The following is a 14,789-nucleotide window of genomic DNA, read 5'->3' as shown; positions in this document are numbered from 1 at the left end:
TCTCTTTGAGATATACCTTAGGCATCTTGGGTACCTACCAAGTAGAACTCTCTCATATTTTAGGGGGGAGAGACAGAATAAGAGGGAGAGCAATAACTTTTCAATAATATAGAAAATATAAAAACATATAGCTTTCTATTTTAAAATGTCTCTCTTTTTTTGTGAATAAGTTTAAATTAATGTATAGAAATATTTATATCGGGCCTTTAGGCTAGCCAAGCCCAACATGTCTACTTTTGTACAATGAAAATGAATACCTTAGAGGAGTCATACATTCGGGAAGAGTGGAGAAAGAAACGAAGAGAACTCAATAAAGTAATGCCATAAAGATAGAGATATTTACAAAGATATACCGAGACATGAGAAGAGAAAGGGAGACTAAATGCCAAGCCTCTTCCTTACATGAAAATGATAGTCTCTTGCTCTCTTAACTCCTTATGTTCGCCCTTAGCAAAACCTTTGGCCATGTCATGTTCTTTTCAATTCTTAACCTTGAGACATATAGAATCACTAGATGACCCTCAAAGTTGGTGGTCTTTCACATCAAATGATGGCATGCCTATTGCTCATTAGTGCATGTGGGATACCTATTTTGATCATGGTGATGGACAATTAGGGCCACTGAACATAAACGTGGACAAGGAAAAATCCTTACTTTTCCATTCAAACATTGTTCTCATTAGCTTATGTTCTTATAGAATGTCATCATATATATCATGATGTAACAAGAACAAGTCCTTAGGTTTTTATATCCCATGTGCACATATGCTAGATAAAATCTTAGGTAGGTTTTACTAAATAAAAGTTTACTCTTGAAACCCTAAATTACCTTACTCTTCCTCAATTTATAGTTTAGAGTTGCATATGTTTTTATCACTTATCTTGAAGAGCTCTAAGATTTCTCTATTAGAAATCTTATATTCCCTTGAAAGTGTTGTATGATGATGAAGTGTAGCAAATTGACTCTCAAAACTTTGAATCGCCTTAGAGGAATCCCATGTTTGAAGGGAGTGGATAGCAAAAACAAATAGAAATCAATAAAGAGATAACATAAAGATAGAGATAGTTATAGAGCTATGTAAAGACATGAGCTCAGAGAGGGAGATTGTAACACAAAGATCATTCTTAATCCCCTTGACTCCTTATATTCTCCCTTAGCAATGCCTCTGGCCATGTTATGCTCTTCCCAAGTTGTAAGCTTGAGACATATAAAAGCACCAAATGTCTCTCAAAGCTAGTGATTCTTCACCAAGTGATGGTTTGCTTCTTGTTCATTAGTGCATGTGGGATGTCTCTCTTGAAGATGATGGACAATGTGAGGATAGGGTATATGTATAATGATTTATTACATAGTATGCATCCTTAAAGTAAAGTACCTAAAAACTAATATACAAGCATATAATAGTACTCTTGCATTTGTGTCATTTGGTACCAATGTTGATGAGCTTTTATTTATTACTAGGAATGCTTATAACTTTAAAGTACATGCCTTCATTTAATACTATATAAGTACTATGCTTTCTAATATACAACAAGAAGAAATGCCAAGATTTGCATAGCTTTATGTTTGTGATACTAAGCATAAGTTATCTACTTAGTTGGGAGTTTTACCTAATTTGTTACCAAATTTATTTGGGGATCTTTTAGGTCTATGGATATGCAATTGTAAAACAATCCCTTGTAGAAATTAAGAATGACTATTTTTGGTGCTCAACAAACTAATAGGCAATACTCCACTCTAGTGGCAACTAAGATGATGCCAAGCCAAGGTGATGAGAATACTCTATATCATCGAGACATTTATGTTTCATAGATAAGATGGTCAATGTATTGCTATTTCAAACTTACATAGAGCATACATGTCAATGTTATATGTCCTCTTTTTCCCTGTGGGGGCTGATGACGATTGGTATGTCAAGGTACCTTATAGTAATGTTAATATTTCAATATACATATACATGAATTACCCAATAAGGATTGGGTTACTCAAATGCAACTTTATGTGTTTCAACTTCAAGTGTGTAAAGATACTGAAGTGTGTATGTTATGCAGTGGTTGACTATTGTAACAATATATTGTTGATGCTAAATTTGTTAAAGATAACAAATGTTCTGTTACTTTGGCAAAGTAATAATGATCATCCTAATTTGACTGCTCAAGTGTTTCATACAAAACATGTTAACATGATACATGCATTGTTTTTTATTTAAAAAACTATTTGAAAATGTTATAGTCTATCCTAGTGTGATTGAGTTTCAAAAGCAAGAGCTATAACATTCCCATACTTTGCTAGCTTTGGATCATTCTTTCAAACCCTTTGAAGCCAGTCACTATGACAGACTGGCTTATGTTGAGTTGCTTGATAAAGTAAAGTTTCCAACTTTGTTTCAAATAGTTTCAAAAAGCAATGTCCATGGCCCTCGTGGTGCATTGAACCCCAAGAGTCCTTGCATGGTTGATGTGCTAAAAATATTCCTCAAAGATTTGTGGATATAACAACCATTGATAATTTTTGTTGGAGCTACAAGCAGAATGGAGTTTGCATACACACACACACACACAGAAAGAGAAAGAAGATGCTATGTTTATGATACCTCAAACAGCTCTTGTATGAGCAATACATTACTGTTTAATCACTCCAAGAATAATGAACTAGTATGTACATATATATTTAGGGTTGGTGAGTAAGATGGGTGGCCGGCCACCTTGGCCTTTACCCTAATAGCCTCCCACTTAAAGGCCAATGTGCCATTAAGTGAGACAAAAGAGTGAGAGAATATATGAGGTTATCATCAGTATGCACTTTGATAAGCCCAACTTGCTTAACCTTAAGCACTCGATAAATGAAGTGATACCCTCACTTCAATGTGCTTCATTTTTACATGAAATGTAGGATTCTTTGGCCAATATAATGGCACTCTAACTATCACTGTGCAACAATGGCATGTCTTCACTAAGGCCCAAGTCTCCCACTAGACAAGTAAGTCAAATATCTTCTTTGAACACCTCTATGGCTACAATATACTTAGGTTTAGTTGTATATAATGCCATGCATTTCTATAACTAAGACGTCCATGTGATTACACCACCATAGGAGGGCAAAACATATCATGTGATTGGCTTTTTGCTGTTAACATTTGCTGCATAGTCAACATCTATGTATCCAACTATACCACTACTACTTCTCCCAAAGCATACGCTCATATCCTTGTATCAAACAAGTACCTCAAGATGCCTTTCACTATATCCCAATGCTTCTTGCTAGGATTTGACATGTACTTGCTCACTACTCCTACTACAAATGTGATGTCCAAGCAAGTAGTAATCACAATATACACGTGACTACCTACACATGTTGAATATGAGACCTTGACCATCTCAACCTTCTCCTTGTCATATTTGGTAGTATGTTTCACATATGGAGGTAATGAAATACTAATTACCTTCCCCTCCCCCTCCATATATGAAATCTTGCAACACTTTGCCGAAATAATCCTATAGGGATAGATAAAGCAATCTCTTTGTTTTATTTTTGACTATGTATGCCAAGAATGTGATTTGTGTGTCGTAAATACTTCATTTCAAAGGTTTTCATTAACCTTATCTTCAAAGTGTTAATCTCATACTTGTTTTTCCTAGCTATCAACATATTGTCCACATAAAGTATCAACACTGTCAAGCTACCATCTTTAGCCTTTGTATTGTATAAGCAATGGTCTATCTCACTTCTCTTATATCCATGAGACTACATAAAAACATCAAGCTTATTGTACCATTCTTGTGGGGTCTTCTTTAATCCATAGAGACTCTTTTTTAGTTTGTAGTCTTTGTTGTGTTCCATGAAACCCTCTCGTTTTGCTGCATATAGATCTTATCATGAAGATCACCAAGTAGAAATGTTGTCTTGATATCCAATTATATCATCCTTAGCCACAAAGGCAAGCATAGTGCGAAGAGTAATCAATTGTACCACATGTGAAAATATATAATCAAAGTCCACACCTTTTTCTTGGTTAAAACCTTCGTCTACTAACATTGCCTTGTACTTTGATTTAGCATCATCTAAAACCTTCAGCTTATAGAGATCCACTTAGAAATGCTATGATGATCAACAAGTCACAAGGGTAGATGTTGTCCACATTGTTGGTCTTTATTTAAATGCACGAGTATTTACACATGGTCAGTTGTATGTTGCATTTTTAAGGGTGAAATCCTTGTGTGTGTGAATGTCTCGTTGGATGAAAATGAAGGGGCTATGAATGTCACCATAAACATTATTTACATAATAATATACTTTGGAAGGCACAATGGCATATATTAGTTTTTTGTAAAGATCCATTTGTTGATGGTCTCGTAGGGTCACTGCCTTGGCACATATGTAAATTGCTCTTTGTGCCATGTTTGGTCGAAATATTGCTCTTTATGAGGTTAAGAAAATGTTTCAATGATCTCATACTGATAATATACCAAAGGGTTGGCCTAACTATGAATTTAAGGACTTCAATTGCTATGTGATGCTACATCAATTTCTAACTATACCTACAAAATGGTTCACAAATGTTAGGCCAATTTCTATTATTTTTGAATGAAATGATCTTTATATATAGATACATATTAACTATATATAACTATATATACATATTAACTGTATGTATATATGTACTTGTACTTACATTGTGATTTTCTTCAATTGTAAGTGCAAAAAAGAGAGGAAAGACCATCATGTCCCTCATGCCAACACCAGGACAAACTATAGCATGAGGCCCTTCTTCACCAATGCATGTAGTATTTGAGGATGAAAATTATCCAAATGATACATTAAAGAAGAGAAAGCTCCATTTTGGTTAGATCTCTTGAAAAAGGCTTAGTTTTTATTGACAAAGGGCCCTTTTTTTGGCGCTTGGATATAGTTGGATAGGCATATATAGAAAGCAAAATATATTATATCTAATTTCATGGTTTGTTGATGCCTGTTTTGCAATTGATAGTAGAATTTCTTATATCTAACTTCATAGTGCACCAAGAAGAGGCCAAAGTTCTTAACACAACATCTAGAACAAATTGCAGCATCACACCCTACTTTACTTATGTATGTTGTACTTGAAGTTGAAAATGATTCCTTGAAAAAAGAGAAAGATCCATAAAGTCTTATTTTTTATTGACATTGGGGGTCTTTTTTTAATGCTTAGATACACTTGGATACCATTGTGTAGATAATATTGCTTTGTGGTGAATTTTATATGTCTTTTATTTATGGTCCATTTTGAGATAATAATGTTATGTCTAATTATAGAGCAGCTTCTAGATATCACTCTAAGTAACCTATGATTTCTTGCACTCAATGATGTGAACAAAGAATGTATTTATATGTTACACTAAATATATGTGTGCAAATGAAAGTTTACAAGTTTAACATATTAAAGATATAGCATGCATACACAAGCCTTTATATACCCAAATGCAAATGCATATCTAACATTTCCTATCATAAATTTTGTAATCTATTTCTGTTTTTCTTTCCTCATAGTAGCAAACTATTCAATACATGCTTTAAATAGGTTGAATAAATGAATGCAGGTTTGCAAAGGCTAGATAAATTTATTTGCTAAATATCTAATACTTGCACATGTGATGATTATGGTGCTTGGTCTACCCCTATTGTTCCATTATCTCTTATCTTACTACTATATTATTTTAGCTATAGAGCCAGGAGTATCATGCCAAACAGTGAAGCCAACTACAACCCAACCAAAGGGCTAAACCCAAAATGTACTGGTCCAAGGGACCATTATCAGGCCACGTATCATGACATGCAGTGCCAAGCAGGTCGAAAAATTAGTCAAACAAGGAGATATGATCTACCTGTGTTTGATCCGACCAATTGAAGAAGAAGAAGATGGCAAGAAACTTAGACAACAAAGCAGGAATACAAAAATAGCAGAAATACTTAAAGAATTCAAAGATGTAATGCCAGCTAGCTACCCAAGGGTCTACCACCCAGGCGAGATGTGGATCACAAGATTGAGTTGGTCCCAGGGTCTTCCCCACCGGCCCGAGCTCCCTATCGCATGAACCACACCGAGCTCATGGAATTGAAGAAGCAACTACATGAACTAGAAGAACAAGGGTTCATTCGCCCTAGCAAATCCCCCTTTGGTGCCCCAGTGTTATTTGTAAAGAAGAAGGATGGGGGACTTAGACTCTGTGTAGATTATAGGGCCCTTAACAAAATCACCATAAAAAACAAATACCCCATGCCTCTAGTGGAAGACCTCTTAGATAGATTGCACGGGGCCAAGTACTTTAGCCGTATTGATCTTAGATCAGGATACCACCATATCCGCATAGCCGAAGAAGATATCCCAAAAACAACCTTCCGCACCCGATATGGTAGTTTTGAGTGGTTAGTATTAGGATTCAGCCTAAGCAATGGGCCAGGCACATTTTGTGGCCTCATGGATGGACTCTTTAGACCAGAGATAGATATCTTTGTCATTATCTACATAGATGACCTCCTAGTCTACAACAAAACCTTAGAAGAGCACAGGCAACACTTACGCCAAGTTTTTGAGAAACTGCGGCAGCATCAGTTATATGTCAAGCCTGAAAAATGTGAGTTCGCAGTGAAAGAGTATGGAGTTCTTAGGCTTTATTGTAGGAGCAGATGGAATCAAAGTGGATCGTAAGAAAGTGGAAGCTATCCAAAGATGGTCCGTACTGAAAACGGTAAGAGAAGTGCGCGAGTTCCTTGGCTTCACAGTATTTTGCCGGAGATTCATCAAATATAACAGCCTCATCATTGCCCCCCTCACCCACCTCACTAAAGAATATCACTCTTTTACATGGGGGAACGCACAATAGGAAGCCTTTGAGTAGATGGAAGAAGTGCATGAGTCAAACTCCCGTCCTAAGGGTGCCGAATTTCACCAAACCCTTTGAAATTTCTACAGATGCATCTGACTATGGCATAGGAGGTGTACTGGTACAGGAAGGTCGCCCCATTGCTTATGAGACCAAGAAATTTACCGATGCTGAAACAAGGTGGAGTACAAATGAGAAGGAAATGTTGGCAGTCATCCATTGCCTCAGAAAAAGGAAGCACTATGTTCAAGACAAGCATACAATAGTCTTCACCGACAATATCTCCCTCAAATACTTCCAATCTCAACCCAAGTTATCGGCAAAGCAAGCCCGCTGGCTAGACTTCCTAGCAAAATTCGACCTGGAGATTAAGCACAAGCCCGGCTCCACTAACAAGATAGCAGATGCCTTGAGCCGAAAAGCTGACTTGAAAGCTGTCAATGTGGTGAGCAGCAACTTCATATAACTAGTCAAAGAGGCCCTAGAGCAAGACCAAGAAATGCACAAGATAATTGGAGATGTGGAAGCAGAGAAGACCCCACATGGAATGCACACCTTAGAGGAGGGTATCCTATTTTTAGGCAAGAGATTGTATATCCCCAACAATTTGGAGTTGAAGAAATTCATCCTGCATGAGATACATGATGGCAAAATTGGAGGCCACAAAGGGCAAAGCAAAACCTTGGAGGCCCTTAGGAAGTAGTTCTTTTGGCCGAATATGAAGGAAGAAGTAATAGACTACATCAAAACTTACCCCACTTACCAACTGGTCAAAGCACCACGATTAAGACTAACAGGACTACTACAACCATTACCGGTACCCAACCGCCCATGGGATGTCATCAGCATGGATTTCATTGTGGAACTACCCGAGTCCCATGGGTACACAATCATCTTTGTAGTGGTGGACTATTTTTCCAAATAGGCTGACTTCATCCCGGCCAAACCACCACTAAATGCCAAGGAGATAGCACGCCTCTTCTTCACACATGTATTCAAACTTCATGGCTTACCACTGGCCATAGTATTAGATAGAGATGGAAGATTCATGAGCGACATGTGGAAGGAACTTTTCAAGACCCTGGAAACACAATTGAGATTCTCATCATCCTTTTACCCGGAGACAAATGGATAGACAGAACGAGTCAACCAAGGCATCGAAGACTATCTCCGAAGCTATGCCCAAGTGGACCAGAAAGATTGGGCCTTGTACCTTGATGTCTTGGAATTCCACTATAATAACTCCATCCACAACAGGGTACATCCCCTTTGAGTTAGCCACAGGAAAAGAAGTCATTACCCCACTGGCCTTAGCATCCGGAGCGGCCAAAGTGGAAGATCAAGATGGAGAAGAGTTCCTAAAGAAATGGAGAGATCGAAATGCAGCAGCTAAGCAAAGCCTCGAGCAGAGCAAGATCACCATGAACGAGCAAGCCAACAAGAAGAGAAAGGCTGTACTATTTGCCAAAGGAGACATGGTCCTAGTCAGCTCTAAGAATATGTCACTTTCCAAAAATGACTCCCAAGTTCAATCACCGCTACTATGGACCCTACCGAATCACTCAAGTGCTAAACGAAGTCACTTGCAAACTGGACCTGTCAGACAGTGTTTGTGTTCATAATGTGTTTCGCGCTCGTCTTCTGCGCAGGTTCTATCCAGACAACCAATGGGGACGGCGTGTACCAATGCTCCATTCTAATGGTCCCTTCGAAGTAGAAGCATTCCTCTGACGCCGGGAACAAAGAGGCTTCCCTGAATACCTCACTAAAGTGGCGTGGGTGTCCACTCAAGGAGGCCACTTGGATCTCAAAAGTGGAGGCCCGAGAACGCGGAAAGGATGCCTTCACCCTTTGGCTCGAGGAGAACCCCCTTGCCCCTTCCAACGACCCTTGAGCCTCTCCAGAAAACCAAAAACAATGTGGTTCTCAATCATAGACCCCAACGTGCTTCCACTCCTCAAATGTAATTGAGTCGAGGGTGGACCCGCATGGTAACAATCATCAACTAATTCCAAAAAACAAAGCCCCAATAGTCCAGTCTAGATGGGCAGACACTAACCAGCTTGCTAGAAAAGGCTGTGTTAAGACCCCCAAGTCCTAGTGCAGCAGACACTGGCCAGTCTAATAGTATAGACTATGTAAAGACCCCGCGGTCCCCTTAGACCGGCAGACACTGACCAGCTTGCGAGGAAAAGCTATGTTAAGACCCTACATGAGTCAAATAACAAATGCTACCCTTAGATTGCTGAGGACAGCAATCCAGTAAGCGAGGGTGAGTGTAAGGGCTTTGTAGCTATACCATGCCGTTGCTACCGAATGCACCTATATAGGGAGTAGTAGTGACTCAAAGCCATGCCTTGTTTCCACACTACGTGTGATTCCCTATACCCAGTGGTGAACCCTCTTATGTGCGGCGTCACGAGGGTGTAGTCCTGGGATGTGTCTATGTTGTCCCACTTTTTGGATTGAATAATACAAGAGTATAGCTTGAGCTCATATATTGTGTTACCTTTCTGTGCCGTGTTGAGTGCGTAACGAGTGCATGTTTATCACAGGGGGGGAGGGGGGCGCCAAGATGGTTAGGACTTAAGGTTAGTTTTTGGGGTGGGGAGAGATCCAGAGAGGGCAAGGGCATATTACAGAGAGGGAAATCCAAAGAGGGCAAGGGCATATTACAAAGTGGAAAGCTTGTACGTAGATGAGGACCCTTACTTGCCATGAACTACAGCCATATGAGAAGCCATAATACTAGGATCTATACCACCCATTCATGAGCAAAGATGTGACCATAGCATGGTGCAATTTACAATAGCCATGAGATCCCACACCCATCAAAGACCTAGGTATGGCACTCTTATGCAAAGGGACTATATGATATACCACACTAGCCACCAATTCCTCACTCTTCGGAGCCTTGCCCTATCACATCCACTTTTTTCACACATGATATGGGGAGGAGAGCAATAAATCGTCTACGACATGGATGATCAACGGATCACACATGTATACAAGGTGAGGTTATTATTTACATAGCAGACATTTTGGCTCCTCTCCTTGCTTTCGTGTCTAACAACGGACCATTGAAAGGCTTCCCAAACAAGTGGACCATGCATACCATCGTGCCTATCCACAACTCTAGAGATCCCCTAGATCCCAATAAGTTCATGACTATCATGGTGGGCCACATATTGGCCAAGATATATTGAGCAACAATGGAGGTGGAGCTTAGTGCATATGTAAAGAGAGGAAGATTAAAAACAATAGGACATGTTGGATTAAAAAAGGGGACACATTAACCCTAGCAAGGATATCTTCGATTTAAGAGCTAGATAGGTGGACATTGTGGACTCATATGTCTAATTAGGGTCTAGGGGTCACATTCATCGCACGTATTGGGAGATTTATCATGCCACAAGTAGCCTGAGATTGACTTATACAAGGATATGCATAATTGGCCATGTTGGAGAGTGAGTGCTATTAGGCGCAGTTCTATGAGCCTCAGACAATAAGGTGGGTATTTGACACATGGTCACAATAGCTATGATGTATGGCATACCTAGTAGGACCCCTACCTTTGCTACACATTTATGGACACAATTTGAGGGGCCACAAATCATCGTGCTCTCATGGATGATCTACAAACATAGATTGAGAGACCACGAATCATCATGCTCTCATGGACAATCTCCAAGAACAAACCATTAGTACCACACGAGATTATTTGAACAAAGTTTGTTGCATCCCTCATGATCTTGGAGGCCCTTTTTTAAGACCATTTGCTTCATACACAAGGTATGCAACACAAACTTAGACAGACTACATAAGAGAGCCTTCAAGGCCTCTAGGTGGCTAGCTTCGGCAAGACACAAGACCTCGTGGTATGCAAAGGTTGAATAGTGGCTTGCAAGATATGGGATCAACATGGAATACCTTCTCCCTTGCTAGCATAACCTTAACTCCACCTCCATATACCTCTCTCACACCAAGAAGAACTTGGCCATGTGACAATATCTCTACTAGTCACACATTCAACATACATGGATATCACCCTAGCTGCCCCTTCTCTCGAAGATATCATACTACATGGACCACTTTATGAAGACTAAAAAAAATGGTTTCATCGAGAGACCTAGATGTGTAGACATATATGTGCCACATGAGATGCAAGTAGCCCTTGGCCAACTCAACATCTCCTCTCGTTAGTTCAAGATCAAGACTTGGAGAGTAGCTTGGACCCCTAAAGTCGAGTGGATTTTCAAACTATGCCAAGAGGAGATGGAGAGCAAGGAGCACTGCATTAAATGCAAGGACTATAATAGATTTTGGGCTAGATACACTTTTTAAAGGAGACAACTCCCTTGGACTAGTCATGGAGTCCCTAGACTAGCATGGCTTGGGCTAGTTCCTAGTTGAGACTCAAAGGCTCCACACATCGTTATTGCAAGTAGCCACTTTGCAAAGAGGGGGACAACCACACCTCATTGATTTCTTCCAAACAATGAACACACCTATTGCACCTATAGAGAGAGAGGTGATAGTCTAGAGAGCTAAGGAGATTAGAGCAACACGCTGACTGTGAGTGTAGGGGTACCAAACACAAACACTACACTAAAGAGAGATGTTGGAGATTTGCTAATGACACAAGCACTACTTGATAGAGTTGAGGCATTAGCCTAGTTGCTACCCTCATACTACCTCATCAACCCCTCACAAGATAAGTGACAATATCTTAACACTTTGTTGAAGGAAATATTATTGTAGCATGAGTCGAAGAGATGGAGTGCTATGACTAGGAGTGTGGAAGTTGCAAAATAGGCTTTCTTTATGTTGAGGGTAGTTATAATTGAGATAGATGGGTTCAACTTTAGAGAATGTATAGATTGGATAGATTGGATATAAGCAATTCAAGTAGGGTGAGGTAGAGAGGTTTAACTTGAAAGCATGTGTGTATTGGACAAAAGCAATTAAGTAGGGTCGACAATGAGAAAAACTTGTTCGAGACTAAGAGGTTGGAGTAGAAGCCCTTGCCATCACCTTAGACACACTTGGAAAATGAGATATTGAGTATAATAATACAACTAGAGTCTTGTGGATTATTACCCAATTGTGTACATATTTCTTTAATTTTTGTTTTGTTTTATTTTTATTGTATTTTTATTTGCACCATCAAAATATCCTACATGTATATGCATATTAGAGAATGAGAGCCAATGAACACGATTCAAGGTACCATCATTGGCCAATACTACATTTGTGAGAATGTGCAATGGAAGAGGAGCACAAACCAGGAGAAAGAAGAGAAGAGAAAGATTGCAAAGAAAGAAGAGAATGAAGTGATCAATCAACACTAAATCTAAATGGAACCTTAATAAAAAGACTCAACTCCCTGCATGTAGCAAAGACATCAATGAGGGCATCAGATCATGCTAATGACCAATGGCAATCTTGGAGAATGGAGGAGAGGCTAAAGTCGAAGTGTGCTAAAGGAATTTGTTGTAGAAAGCATGTGAATGATAGGAGCAACCAACCTCCTATATTTGGCCACTTTGGTCAAACAAGAGGTGAACATGTTGGCCACTTGATATTTGGCAATAAAGTAATGTCGGTGGCCAGTAAAAATGTTGATTGCAACCTGGAACAATTAATTGCTATCTATCAAGTGTAAACAGGTTCTCTAACCCCACTAAAAAGGAAATGTAAAGGCTCAAATTTGACCTCTTATAATGTGAACACACCCAAAACTCATCAAAAAACAAAAGTGAATGAAAATAATGTATCGAAACAATTAGAGCTCTTATGTCTTAGTTAGACTTCAATGGAGCTCATAACCAAGAGATCATAGATTGATAAAATATAAGCTAATATCCCCTCTCAAATCATGGGAATCTCTAAAGACCCAAAGATCTCATGTGAAGAAGCATAGAAGCTCGAGACAAAGGCTTCATATAGAGAGGATCACTACATTGTCGTTTATGGGATAATAGGCTACTACTAGCTTAGAATCAATGATCTGCTCCTGAACAAAATGGTACTAAACCTCAATGTGCTTCATGCATGCATGAAGCATGGGGTTGTTTATTAGAGCTAAGTACTCTAATTATCCATGCATAGTTGAGTGGGCCTTGTATATGGAAATCCAATCTCCACTTACAATTGGTGGCACTAAACAACATCCTATGTGGTAAAACAAAGAGCTTGCTACTCTACCTTTATAGAAGATAATGGCACGATAGGCTGCTTCTTAGTGCTCCATGAGATAGCTCTCCATCCAAGGGGAATAGAAAAATTTGTAGTGGAGTATCTAAACTCCACATCACCTACCCAACTTTAGTCACTCCATCCAGCAAGAGTGGCCACCTATCTTACATAATCCTATAGGATCTCATTCCTATAATAGCATAGCACATGCAGAGCATCTCTCTAATGAGCTTGGTAGGAATCTTCTTGAAAGAAGATAGTAATGCCACGACAAATGAAAATTTTGGCCAAGTATGGATAAGCTAGATAAAGGAGCTAACAAGGCACCAATACCATGTGGCATCTAGAAGGGAATCTTTAGTAGTAACCAACTTGGGCTCTAGATCCGTAGGGTAAGAAATAGGCCAACACCTAGCCATACTAAACTTCAAGAGAATCTCAAAAATGTAGTTGTGGTGGGAGGAAAAAATGTCATGTATCAATTGATAGATCTCAAGACTAAGGAAGAAGTGAAGGATACCAAGGTCTACCATATCAAACTTCTATTGCAAAATATGTCTAGCCTACTTCACCCATTGCGAGTCATTCCCTATAATAATCAAGTCATCCATACATAGAATGACTATTAACCCTAAGTCGAGATGGCAGATAAATGAAGAAAAAAGTGGAAAAAAGATGGAAAAAGAGCAAAGACATGCAGGCGGCCTAAGCTGGGGAAAAAGTGTAATTTTAAATGAAAGGCGCCTCAAAAAGCTCTAAAAACTATTGTAAAAGAGCGCTAGGCTCCCTTCTGTGCCAATTGTAAAATATTAGATGGGTATAGGCTAGAAGAGGGAAATAGAGAAAGGACCTTGCCACAATGGCCGGTCGTGTAAAAAAGGGATGGGTGCCCATGGGAATTTAGGGTTTTGTGTTTAAAGTTCAAAAAGTGAATGAGAGCTCATTCTTTGGTGTGTGGCTAATAAGAGTTCTCTTCTTCTTCTCTTCTTCTCTTGTCCTTGCTTGTGTGTGCTCTTGAGAGAGGGAGTGTGAGAGTGTGAGGGAGTGAGTGTGTGGGAGTGAGGGATCAAGAGGGTGAAGCTCTTTACCATCTCCTATTCTCTTCTTCTCTTCTCTTCTCTTTTCTTTTCTCGCGCACGAGGCTATGGTGGATGGAGCTTGGAGATGGAGGAGGCTTGAGGATGCTTGAGCTAGCATCTAGGATCGTGAAGCTATCGGCGTGTGCGAGAGAGGAGGCAACTCATTTCGGCATCAAGGTAAGCTCACTACACTCATAGGATCGACGGTGCGTTGGCTAGGTGAGAGATAGCCATCAGAGCTCGCTTGAAACGCTTGAAACAATAAGCGGTCCATGGGTCTTGGCGGTTGAGCGTGAGCTCCCTCTACATTTTGATTCCGTTGTTGCTGGGACCAACGGATTTAAGCTTGAGCACTTGCGCGCCTCATATTGAGCATTGAAGTAAGGGATTCATCCCTGAACTGGAGCTTGAGATAGGTAGGAAGTTAGATTTTTTTATCTTTGAAGCAAGTAAGTATTTTGGGTTATTTTGTTTATTTGATGATTGGAAAACATGGAGAAATCATTTCAGCTTTTTGCTTTCGATTCTTGTTGCATTTAGCGTAGGTTAGGATTAGGAATTCGAATTGGAAAAGGGTAGGGTTTACCGTTGCAAAACACGGTAAAACAAGGCACAAATCGTGCAAAAAATGGCAAAAATATTGCTTGGGAT

This window comes from Lygodium microphyllum, chromosome 8, assembly GCF_053477565.2.
Source record: "Lygodium microphyllum isolate KBCC chromosome 8, Lygodium_microphyllum_v1.1.10, whole genome shotgun sequence".
Taxonomy (NCBI): Eukaryota; Viridiplantae; Streptophyta; class Polypodiopsida; order Schizaeales; family Lygodiaceae; genus Lygodium; species Lygodium microphyllum.
This window is presented reverse-complemented; position numbering follows the sequence as displayed.